Source organism: Gambusia affinis, linkage group LG10, assembly GCF_019740435.1.
Source record: "Gambusia affinis linkage group LG10, SWU_Gaff_1.0, whole genome shotgun sequence".
Taxonomy (NCBI): domain Eukaryota; kingdom Metazoa; phylum Chordata; class Actinopteri; order Cyprinodontiformes; family Poeciliidae; genus Gambusia; species Gambusia affinis.
In genome coordinates this window covers 7,353,470-7,365,834 of record NC_057877.1, presented here as the reverse complement: position 1 = coordinate 7,365,834, position 12,365 = coordinate 7,353,470, and the positions used below count along the sequence as shown (strand labels likewise).

The 12,365-nt window shown below is 36.1% G+C and overlaps 1 protein-coding gene and 1 long non-coding RNA gene across 3 annotated transcripts in view; one reads left to right on the top strand and one right to left on the bottom strand.

Moving 5' to 3' along the window:
- Positions 1–12,365, bottom strand: part of LOC122838959 (oxysterol-binding protein-related protein 1-like) — a 50,431-nt gene that overhangs the window by 25,092 nt on the left and 12,974 nt on the right. The window lies entirely within an intron of this gene.
- Positions 10,335–11,771, top strand: LOC122838961. The gene is made up of 2 exons (XR_006371968.1): positions 10,335–10,396; positions 11,338–11,771. It is a non-coding gene; the product is annotated as an uncharacterized LOC122838961 (long non-coding RNA).

The window sequence follows — 12,365 nt, the reverse complement described above, 5'->3', positions numbered from 1 at the left end:
AACAACAGGCCTGTGTTGACAGTAATGAAGGCATGTCATCCAGCGAAGCAACACGGGTCGGATGCCGCCTGTTCATTTTTGGCTTTTATCTTGTTAGCAGAATACATTTCCTGTTGATCTCTTAAAGTGCTATAATTATTTTTATTCCTGGATGCTATGAGTACCTGTGTGTGTGTGTGTGTGTGTGTGTGTGTGTGTGTGTGTGCGTTGGTATATGTGATTTAGCAGGACATTTCGTCAGAATACACACCACACTAGAAGGACATTTTGAATTAGCAGGACAGGAGCGGTGTCCTGCTAAAACAGAGAAAAATCTAAAAACGTAGAAAGGTTTCTATTGGTCTATTAACCCCAAAAATGCAAAAAAAACGAGATGTCCGCTTAATACACATAAACCTGATTTTGTGTATAATCTGTGTATCACCACAGTGCCCCCTATGGCAGGTTTGTGTAATAGCAGGACCTCATGAATATTCACACAAGGTCTTAATCTGATTGGTTGTTTACCGGAAGGTCCTGCTAATTATTACAGTGTCCTTCTAATTCACGTCTTGCAATTTACACTGGGGATGAGTTGGCAATATGATTATTCTGTGCTATAAGATACAGAAATGAATATATATTTTGGTCAAATATTGTTTATTTAAAATATTATGACTAATAAATGTGTGACATAAGTGCATGGATTAAAAGAAATATAAACCATAAGAGAGCCATTTTTCACCAAACTATTTATACACTCCACTGCTAACATTTTGTTGATTCTGGCTTGCTCTGCATCCATAGAACCAGTCGCAGTGGGCCCAACTGTACATGAAGATTGATTTTCAAACAGATTAGTTCACTGATGACTGATGTGCAACCCTGGATAGTCCAGATGTTCGCAGTAGTAGAACCATAGAACCAGAACCAAGCATTTTGAAGCAGAATTTAGCTTCAATGCACCACAAATCTTGAATAAAGCTTGAAAACAGCTGAAACAATGAATTCCTTTAAATCAAGGCAAAAACACAACTATTTACAATTGTTTCTGAATCTTAATCAAAGGTACATGTATCATTATATTTGATGTATATGATTTTAATTTTGATTTTACTTTGAATTTAATTTCTTTGTTTTTCTTTCTTAAGGTGAATGCACACCATGTTCTAAATTATTATGCAAATTGGATTTAACTGTTATAAAGATTACATTTTTTGTTGTGCTATTAAATTTATAGATGGTATTGTGTGTCAGGGCTCTTTTAATCACTATAATTAATTTCGGATTAGTTTGTCTGGTGAGCTTAATTAAAGGAAATCTACTTAAGAAGGATGTTCCACATTATTAAGCAGGCCACAGCTTTCAAGCAATATGGGAAAGAGAAAGGATCTCTTTGCTGACCAAAATCATCAGATAGTGTAGTGCTATATGACAAGATATGAAAACATCAAATATTTTAACTGAAACTGAAGCATTATTGTACTGTGAAGAGATTTGTGGCTGATTTAGAACAAAGATGGGTTTGTATAGATAAAGGCAGAATGAGGAAGGTTTCTATTAGACAAATTCATCAAATTAAGAGAGCAGCTGTTAAAATGCCCTTACATAGCAGCAAGCAGTTACTTGAAGCTGGAACCACAAGGTGAAGGGTCCTCCAGAGGCTTGCAGTGCATGAACCTACTATTTGGCAGCTCCTAACCAGAGCTCACAAGCAGAACCAGTCGCAGTGGGCCCAACTGTACATGAAGATTGATTTTCAAACAGATTAGTTCACTGATGACTGATGTGCAACCCTGGATAGTCCAGATGTTCGCAGTAGTAGATTGATGATGGATGGCCACCAAATTCCAAAACAGCTGTGACATCAACAAGGAGGTAGTGGAGGCTGAAATCATGTGGAGAGAGCTGGTCAGCCCCTTCAGAGTCCCTGAAGGCTTGAAAATGACCTCAGCAAAGTATATGGACTTTCTGACTGATCACTTTCTTTCATGGTTCAGAAAGAAGAGCCATACCTTCCATACCAAAATCATCTCCATGCATGACAATGCATCATCTTATGCTGCAAGGCCACTGTGTATAGGCATGAAAGGGGAAAAACTCATGGTGAGGTCACCATCCTCCTCTGATCTCTGACCTCAACCCTACTGAGAACCTTTGGAGTTTCCTCAAACAGAAGATCCAAGGGTGGGATGCAGTTGATATCAAAACAGCAACTCTGGGAAGGTATTCTGACATCCTGCAATGAAATTCAAGCAGAAACTATCCACAAGCTCACAAGTTCAATGAATGCAAGAATTGTGATGGTGATATCAAAGAAGGGGTCCTATGTGAACACGTAACTCAGTCTATTAAGAGGTTTTTGATTGAATTAGGTTTTGATTTTAGTACTTGTGATGCTGCACATTCAAATATTGATTAGTTCAGAGAACTGTTTGCAGTTCTTTATAATCCATAAAATGTTTAGAAAATCTGCTGTGCATATTAATTTGGAACAGTGCATTTTGAGTTTCTTTTTGAAAAATACTGTTCTCCTTGGGAGCTTTGTTCAGTAAAATTTTATTTATACTGTAGTAGTTCTTGACTTGACAATCATACTGACCATCATTTCCATTGACCATTTAATAAAATCTGAGAAGATATCAATTACATAATAATTTGGAACACAGTGTATGTTACTTGTATGACTTCTTAGTTCTGTGTTTCTTTGATGTAAAGCACTTTCAACTGCCTTCCAGCTGAAATGTGCTATACAAATAAACTTGACTTGACAGCAGTTTTCAGATCTTGCCAAAGATTCTCTGTTGAATTTATGTCTAGACTTTGACCTTGCCACTCTAACATGAATGTTTTTTAAACCATTCCATTGTAGATCTGGCTTAATGTTTAGGGTCATTGTCTTGCTGGAAAGTGAACCTCCGCCCCAGCCTCAAGTCGTTTGCAGACTCCGGCAGGTTTTCTTCCAAGATTGACCTGTATTTGGCTCAATCCATCTTACAATCAAGAATGAAGAAAATAAATGTTTGTCAGTGGGGAAGGTGTGTTCAGAGTGATGTGCAGTGTCCATTCTCCACCACAAGTAATGCTTTGCACTTTTGCCAAAAAGTTAAATTATGGTCTCGACTGATTGTTTTGCTGTATCCCAACATGGCTTCTGGCAAATTGCAAATGGGACTTTTTTATGTTTAGGTGGATGGCCTTGTCTTGGTAGGTTCACAGCTGTGCCATTCTCTTTCCATTTCCAGATGATTCGTGGAACCTGTTTATAACCTAAGCCTGCTTTAAGCTTCTCCACAACTTTGTCCCTGAGTTGTCTGGTGTGTCCCTTGGACTTTGTGATGCTGTTTGCTTCCCAATATTCTCTTAACTAACCTTTGAGGCAGTCTTAGAGGAGTTGAACTTATACTGAGATTAGATTACACACAGGTGGACTATTTAGTCATTAGCAGTCATCAGGCAACTTCTGAAGGCAATTGGTCGCACTTAGGGAAAGGGGGCTGAAGATTTTGTACACTGCACTTTTCAGCTTTTATTTGCAGAAAATGTTTTGAATCATGTATAGTTTTGTTTCTACTCCACAACTATATGCCACTTTGTGTTTGTCTTTCCCATAAAATTCTGTAAAAATATGTTTGCGGTTGTAATGTCAGAAAATATGGAAAAGTTCAAGGGCTATGGATACTTTTGCAAACTACTGTACCTACAATAAGTAAGGCAAGTCCAATGAGAGAAACAAGGTCCAGCAATCAACAGCTATGCATTGACAGTTATCAAATACCATGCTGGAATGATAAGATGGAAAAGGGAGGAAACTCAGTCCACTGATATAAGAATTCAAATGCTACTGATGATGAATGGAAAATTGTGCCTCTCAAGGTTGTAGCACATTGGAGTAGCCCTGTTCTTTCATTGAGAATTTAACTTTTTAAACTTTCATTCCTGCCTTTCTGGGGGAAATATAGCTTTTGTTTGGACAAAAGTTCCTTCTTGTTTTGATACTGTGTATTTGGACTGATTTTTGTAAATATTTTTTATATTTTGCTATTTTGTTATGATGCATAATCATAACAACAGGGTGTTTACAATAGCGAGCAAACAATACTACCAATGGACAAAAAGGCTTAGACTGAAACACAGCACAGAGGTGGTATTTATGGTGGCACACAAGCAGGTGCCTAGTACCGTAGCAATAGAGGCCAATCCACATAAGTGGATGACTTATTTTAGGCTGTCTAGCCCACAATAATAAATTTAGCTCTACATGGGATTGGGTGTCCATATGTTAGGTCATTATTTTATGACTTAGTGGTAGTGGAAGATTATTACATATTACAGGCTAGACCCAAGATGTTCAGTGTTTATTGTTGTGGTGTAAGTTTACAAAAGTTGGCAACTGTAGAGATTTACCATGGTGCTAAACATGGTGATTTAAAAGGAATAAATATTTTTCTGAGAAGAATTATGTCCACATATCATGTAAAAAGATAACTCTTTGTTTTTGGAATCATTAGGGCCCAATCAGCCCCAATATTAAAGATGAATTAATAATGCATGCCATGCAAAAGGTTAAAAGAGTGTGGAAGGTGTGGGCAACAGTAGTGCCTGTGGTCACTGAAACCCTTGGGGTAATGACCCCTAAACTGGAAGAGTGGCTCAAACAATACATCATCAGACCTCTTGATACAGAGAAGCACACCTTTGGGAACTGTTAATATACTGTGAAGACCACTCACACTCCAAGGCCTGTGGTAGAGGACCCAAGCTTTTTTTAAATTTAATTTCCTTTTTAGGATCAATAAAGTATTTTTGAATTTGAAAGAAGGGATAACCACTCATGGAGTAATACAGAATTACAAATATAAATATAAAAAGCATTTATTTAAAAATATTTAAAGTGCCAAAAATATTATGATTACTTATGTTACTGTTAGCACAAAACTTTAGATTGATATTTTGTCATTATCTCAATGTCACTACTCTGCATACATGCAGATTGTCTAGTAGTCTAATTTGTCTGTAGGCAGGTACATAAGACAACCTTTTTCTGCTGGTGTTGTCTGCCATTAGACAACAGTTTTGTTTTTATGATTTAAAGTGTTTTGAACACTTTATATCATAAAGTGATCTAGTGTGTATATATATATATATATATATATATATATATATATATATATATATATATATATATATATATATATGTATGTATATAGATATGTATATATATGTGTTGAAATGTGCTATAGAAGTAACCTTAAATAATTGATTGAACAGAAATGATTAAAAGAAGTGACCTTCCTGATAAAAGATTGAACATTATGGTGAGAGATACCATCTTACTGTTGTTTCCTAATTAAAGAAAGATGTATGATAAACTATTTAACTTTGAAATATTGAATGAAAGTTACAAAATATAACTCAAATAAATTTGTTTTCTTGTTTCTGAAAAAAAATCTGACCTTGTGTGCTTCAGAAACAAAATAGATTTCTCCTTTGTTGTACCCTCCTACTCTATCAACATGGTACAGTCCATCAAGGCCAGGTGCAAGCCATTAGTATTAATTGAACTTCTTTTGCGTGGAAGAAGAGGTAAGACTCATACAGAATCTCTTAAGACATTTAAGTACATATTGATTTGTAATTCTGAAGAATGTTGTAGGTTACTTGATGTTTGGATGCACCAAAGCATCTGATTTGCTTCAGTTTAGCTAGTTATCACCAACCATCTTAGTCAGTGTACCAGAGTTTAAAGGGAAGGTGGCTCACTCCAGAATTAGACAAAACTGTATTTGGACATTTTCTGTGCATCAGTGAGTGATATTCTTTCACAGGCACAAATTATCCTTTGTAATAATCATTACTATTAAGATAATGTTTTAATATTTGAAGGTTTTGAGAACCTGTCAATAGAAAGTCAATTATGTAATACTGTGTACTTCAGTACAGGTTTTTCAGATACAATAAAATCAAATCATATTGTGTACAGCAGAGGTGTCAAACTCAAGGTCTTGAGGGCTTGTATACAATAACTTTTAGATGTGTCTGTGATGCCACATGGCTGGATCAAATGAGGTGGTCATCAGCAGGTCATCAACTTGACTGCCCTTAGAAGCTAATTCAGTCATATAATTCAGGTGTTTTGGACCAGAGGAACATCTAAAAGTTGCAGTACACTGCCCCTCGATGCCTGGAGTTTGACACTCCTGATTTAAAGCATCATGTTGTTACTCAACAACAAATTACTCTGATCTTTGCAGGAGATGTCAGCAACAAGGTCTCAGAGAGCAAAAAGAAATCCCAAACATGATGCCAGCTATTATTCTCCTTGGGTGAAGATAAAGAGGGATTTGATGTAAAATACATCAATTCATTTAAAGGTGAGTTGTGACTTTTTTACGTACAGGATTCCAGAGTTTATTAAAGGATTGTTTTTGTTTACTTTTGTCTTGCTTTTTGACTTTTAAACTATTTTATACTGCACACTAGCATAGATCATATATATATATGTATAAAGGAGGACTGTGTTTTGAAATTCCAAGTATAAAAGAATGAGTGACATTTAGAAGCACCACTCAGCTGACAAACAAATGTTCAAGTAACACAGAAAGACCTCAAATTAGATCAATTAACTGATTTTGAAAAAATTTTAATAATCTCATTTGCTACTATTTGAAAGATATGCATTGTTTAAAGTTTATTCAACCTTACTCATTATGTTTACCTGCAGGTCGGGGTGTGTTCAGCTGCCAGTGCTTTCAAAAGGAGATTTCCTTATTGAGTGCAGAGGAAGTCATAAGTAGGAAGGAACAAGAAAACCGATTTAAAATTTACCATGATGCACTCCAGGCTTTTATGTTTGATTTCAAGTTCAATGGACAACAGCTTTGGTATGTGACTGTTTTAATGTTGTTTTTTATTTTATATTTAATCAAAGTGATGTAAACATTTTCAGCTTCATCAGTAAAAGTAGTTTTAGTTGGAGGAGGAATATTCTTCTGACATGCAAACACCAAATATGCAAAATCATTTCCGTTGCATGGTATAATTATTCTTATAGCATACTTAATATTTTAGTGTTGATGCTGCCAGAGAACATGGATCATTGGGGAGGCTGGTAAATGATGAAGAGATGAACACAAACAACAAAATGAAAGTTACAAGGGTGGATGGAAGACGTCATCTCTGTTTGTTTGCACTCAAAGATATTGGTCAAGGAAGAAATGACTTATAATTGTAGTGATTCTGACTGGCTATGGAGAAGAAGGGTACGAGTAAGTGTGAAAATACTATCACAAGTCATTCTACTAGCATTGAAAATATTTTTGAAGGAAATGTCAAGTTGTAGTACAGAGTTTCATTATAGTTGAAAACAAGAAGTGATTAGCAGAGTGCCTAAAAACCAGATTTTGGAGAAAGACTTAACCAGACCACCATTTCAACTTGTTCAGCGCTATCCAAAATGCTAGAAACTGTCATATGTAAATTAGTATATTTTGACCTTATATTAATGAACATTTTATAGCAGGAGACATATTTTGCAGTGTCAATACATAAAATGTCTGTTTAACAATCAGCTGGACAGGTTCATTAAATAGGTGGATTTTATTTTTCTATGGACTCATTCAGTATACATCTCTTCATTTCAGATTTCCAAAGATGAATTGTGTCAGGCTGGTGATGTGGAAACATGCGGATCCTGTTCAACCAACCCTCCACAGGTAATTTTGGTGTCCAACGACCAACATATTATCTAAAACTAAGTCATTGAAATGATATTAAGTACTGTTCAAACACACAGGTATTGTCTAGAACTTGATATGTAAAGCTGCATTAAAAGGGAGGACAGAGGTTTGAAATTACAAGTACAAAAGAATGAAAGTTACATGTAGAAACGCCCATACACAGAGGTCCTGTGTAATACTCATCATGTAAGGTGCCAGAATAAGGAGGACATAGTTTTGAAAGAATGAAAGTGACATGTAGAAATGCCTATACACGCAGGTCCTGTGTAATACTCAAAATGTAAGGTCCCTGAATAAGGACTGTTTTCTACATTGGGAACAAACTCGCATTCAATGAGTGTTCTTTACATTTCAGATTTCCAAAGATGAATTGTGTCAGGCTGGTGATGTGGAAACATGCAGATCCTGTTCAACCAACCCTCCAGAGGTAATTTTGGTGTCCAACAACCAACATATTTTCTAAAACTAAGTCATTGAAATGTTATTAAGTACTGTTCAAACACACAGGTATTGTCTAGAACTTGATATGTAAAGCTGCATTAAAAGGGAGGACAGAGGTTTGAAATTACAAGTACAAAAGAATGAAAGTTACATGTAAAAACGCCCATACACAAAGGTCCTGTGTAATACTCATCATGTAAGGTGCCAGAATAAGGAGGACGTAGCTTTAAAATTACAAATACAGGCAGATGAAAGTGACATGTAGAACGCCTATACACACAGGTCCTGTGTAATACTCAAAATGTAAGGTCCCTGAATAAGGAGGACTGTTTTCTACATTGGGAACAAACTCACATTCAATGAGTGTTCTTTACATTTCAGATTTCCAAAGATGAATTGTGTCAGGCTGGTTATGTGGAAACATGGATCCTGTTCAACCAACCCTCCAGAGGTAATTTTGGTGTCCAACAACCAACATATTTTCTAAAACTAAGTCATTGAAATGTTATTAAGTACTGTTCAAACACACAGGTATTGTCTAGAACTTGATATGTAAAGCTGCATTAAAAGGGAGGACAGAGGTTTGAAATTACAAGTACAAAAGAATGAAAGTTACATGTAAAACGCCCATACACAAAGGTCCTGTGTAATACTCATCATGTAAGGTGCCAGAATAAGGAGGACATAGCTTTAAAATTACAAATACAGACGAATGAAAGTGACATGTAGAACGCCTATACACACAGGTCCTGTGTAGTACTAAAATGTAAGGTCCCTGAATAAGGAGGACTGTTTTCTACATTGGGAACAAACTCACATTCAATGAGTGTTCTTTACATTTCAGATTTCCAAAGATGAATTGTGTCAGGCTGGTGATGTGGAAACATGCGGATCCTGTTCAACCAACCCTCCAGAGGTAATTTTGGTGTCCAACAACCAACATATTTTCTAAAACTAAGTCATTGAAATGTTATTAAGTACTGTTCAAACACACAGGTATTGTCTAGAACTTGATATGTAAAGCTGCATTAAAAGGGAGGACAGAGGTTTGAAATTACAAGTACAAAAGAATGAAAGTTACATGTAAAAACGCCCATACACAAAGGTCCTGTGTAATACTCATCATGTAAGGTGCCAGAATAAGGAGGACATAGTTTTGAAAGAATGAAAGTGACATGTAGAAACGCCAATACACGCAGGTCCTGTGTAATACTCAAAATGTAAGGTCCCTGAATAAGGAGGACTGTTTTCTACATTGGGAACAAACTTGGATTCAATGAGTGTTCTTTACATTTCAGATTTCCAAAGATGAATTGTGTCAGGCTGGTGATGTGGAAACATGGATCCTGTTCAACCAACCCTCCAGAGGTAATTTTGGTGTCCAACAACCAACATATTTTCTAAAACTAAGTCATTGAAATGATTATTAAGTACTGTTCAAACACACAGGTATTGTCTAGAACTTGATATGTAAAGCTGCATTAAAAGGGAGGACAGAGGTTTGAAATTACAAGTACAAAAGAATGAAAGTTACATGTATAAACGCCCATACACAAAGGTCCTGTGTAATACTCATCATGTAAGGTGCCAGAATAAGGAGGACATAGTTTTGAAAGAATGAAAGTGACATGTAGAAATGCCTATACACGCAGGTCCTGTGTAATACTCAAAATGTAAGGTCCCTGAATAAGGAGGACTGTTTTCTACATTGGGAACAAACTCGCATTCAATGAGTGTTCTTTACATTTCAGATTTCCAAAAAGGAACCGTATCAGGCTGGTGACGTGGATGCATGGGGATCCTTTTAACCAACCCTCCTGAGGTACTATTGGTCTCCAAAGACCAACTTATTTTCTAAATGAAGTCATTAAAATGGTATTAACTACTGTTCAAACAAACAGGTCTTGTGTAATATTCATCATGTAAGATGCAGGTATATAGAGGACTGAGTTTTGAAGTTACAAAAAATTGAAAGTTACATGTAGAAGTGCACAGACACACAGGTCTTGTGTAATATTCAACATGTAATGTGCAGGAATATGGAGAACTGTTTTCTACATTGGGAAGAGACTCACCTTAAGCAAGTGTTCTTTACTTTTCAGTTGATTAACCCCATAATTTTATATGTTCTTTTCAGCACAAAGTAAACACAGATGGTAAGGGGAAAGAGCTCAACAGAAAACTAAAACAGAAGGACATAGAGCCCCGCAGAAAAAGGAACACAAATAAAAATTCTGGTAAATCACCACACCTACACAAGTCTTGAAACACCAAGCTAGTTAAGCTCAAAAGCACAACTGAAGCATGGTCAAAAGTAATGATCTACACCACTGAAAGGCAATAGGGTGACCATGTTCTTCTTTATGCATGATATTTTGAGCAGACATTATCCAATATGTCATCTGGCTTAAATTACCACACACATACCATTTAACTGTGCCTTGTATTAAAATGATAAACTTTCACACAGCCAATGTTCAGATGCTAGAAAATCTAATTTGGTGATCAGTAATGGGACTGTTTATACTACTTTCTCTATCCCAATCTTAATCTGAAATACATTCACATATTTATATTTTTTTCAAAATATCAAAGCACCACAAAACTAATAAGCAAAGTAATCAGAGTATATCTTTAAATTTGGTTAATTTTAAGATATTAACCAAATTTAACATCTTAAATTTGATTAATCTCTGGTTTTAGGAAACCAGAGATCTCAATAAACGGCCCTTTGCTGATGCTGCACCTGTACAGAACCTGTATTTTGGTGGAGTCAGTGAGATGGTTCAGAGTGGGATCTCCTTCACTGGAAAAAAGACTAGGCACCAGCATTAGAAGGAGGAACAAGTCTTTTGGCTTTGGATGGTTCTTCACCAGCTGCTGAGGCCTGTTTGTCAAACAAATGCAATTTTAAATTATGAAAAAAAAAAAAAAAATTCTAGAATTCCCTCAAATAATTAATCATACATACCAAGCAACCATACCAAGTGTTAACCTGTTTGGCATTTGCAGAAATTAATTTTCATCGATGCAACCTACATGCTCATTTCTGTAGCTTCTCCCACTAATGTATGTTCTTTATGAATGCTTATTTGAAAACAGGCATTACATAATTTATAACCAAGAAAAATTAACAATTGGAGTTGGTTTTCACTAATGAATTATTTCTTTTTTCTAGCATCTATGGAAAGTGCTAGGAGAGCAAAAAAGCATCCATGATCTCCCTGGAGATTGCTGCGGTCATGAGGCACTTTGGCGAACACATCAAGAAAGGACAACTGGCCACTATAATAGAATGCCAGCATTATCTTTTTGATTTAACAATAGACCCATAATTCATTTAACTTTGCCATTCACAGATTTTCCTTTATGTTCACAAACAGAATTGTTGCTCTAGTTCTTAGTGAAGGTGCTGTAAATAAAGTCCACTTTCTGTGTAGCCATATTCCATATTTCCATGTTTGGACTTAATACATATATATTTCATGTTTGTGTATGCTGTGGTCCTGATAAATAAAATTGGCCCTGACAATTACTGTTGGTATCATGGGCGGAGCCAAGCACCTCATTATCGTCTGTCCTTCTAATACAGCATTGCATCAGGTTCTTGTATTTTGAGTTCTGATGTGTGTATTGAAGTTTTCAAGTGAGATCTATGTTGTGTAGCTCAAACAAGATTTTTGACAACTTACTACGTCTTTCTAGCACAAGTGGAAAGGGGTGACTGTTTAGTGTTGCAAAAAACTGGTTTGAAAAAATTGTCCCTCTAAACCACCAAAACCCGTATGTGGGTGTGTGTGTGTGTGTGTGTGTGTGTGTGTGTGTGTGCGTGTGTGTGTGTGTGTGTGTGTGTGTGTGCAGGGATGCTGGCTGTAGGGTCACCTGACAGCTGCAGCTCCACTGGGTTTGTTTATCGGATATCAAACGATGTCAGTCTGATCCTTCATTTTATTTTTTGTTTGTTTGTCTTTGCAGAAAACTATGATGAAAGCATCTGGTGGTAATGCAACCTTGGACATAGCTTACCACAGTGGATATTTGGAATCACTGTTATATTAATTCTGGCCTTTTATTGATGCATTTAAATACTTCTTTTTTTTTTTTTTGCCAGGGACGACCAAAAACGCTGGTGAATTTCAAGAGCTAGAAGTTTGAATTTACTGGGACTTTTCTCTATTTCTTATTGTGTCAAAATTACACACACAA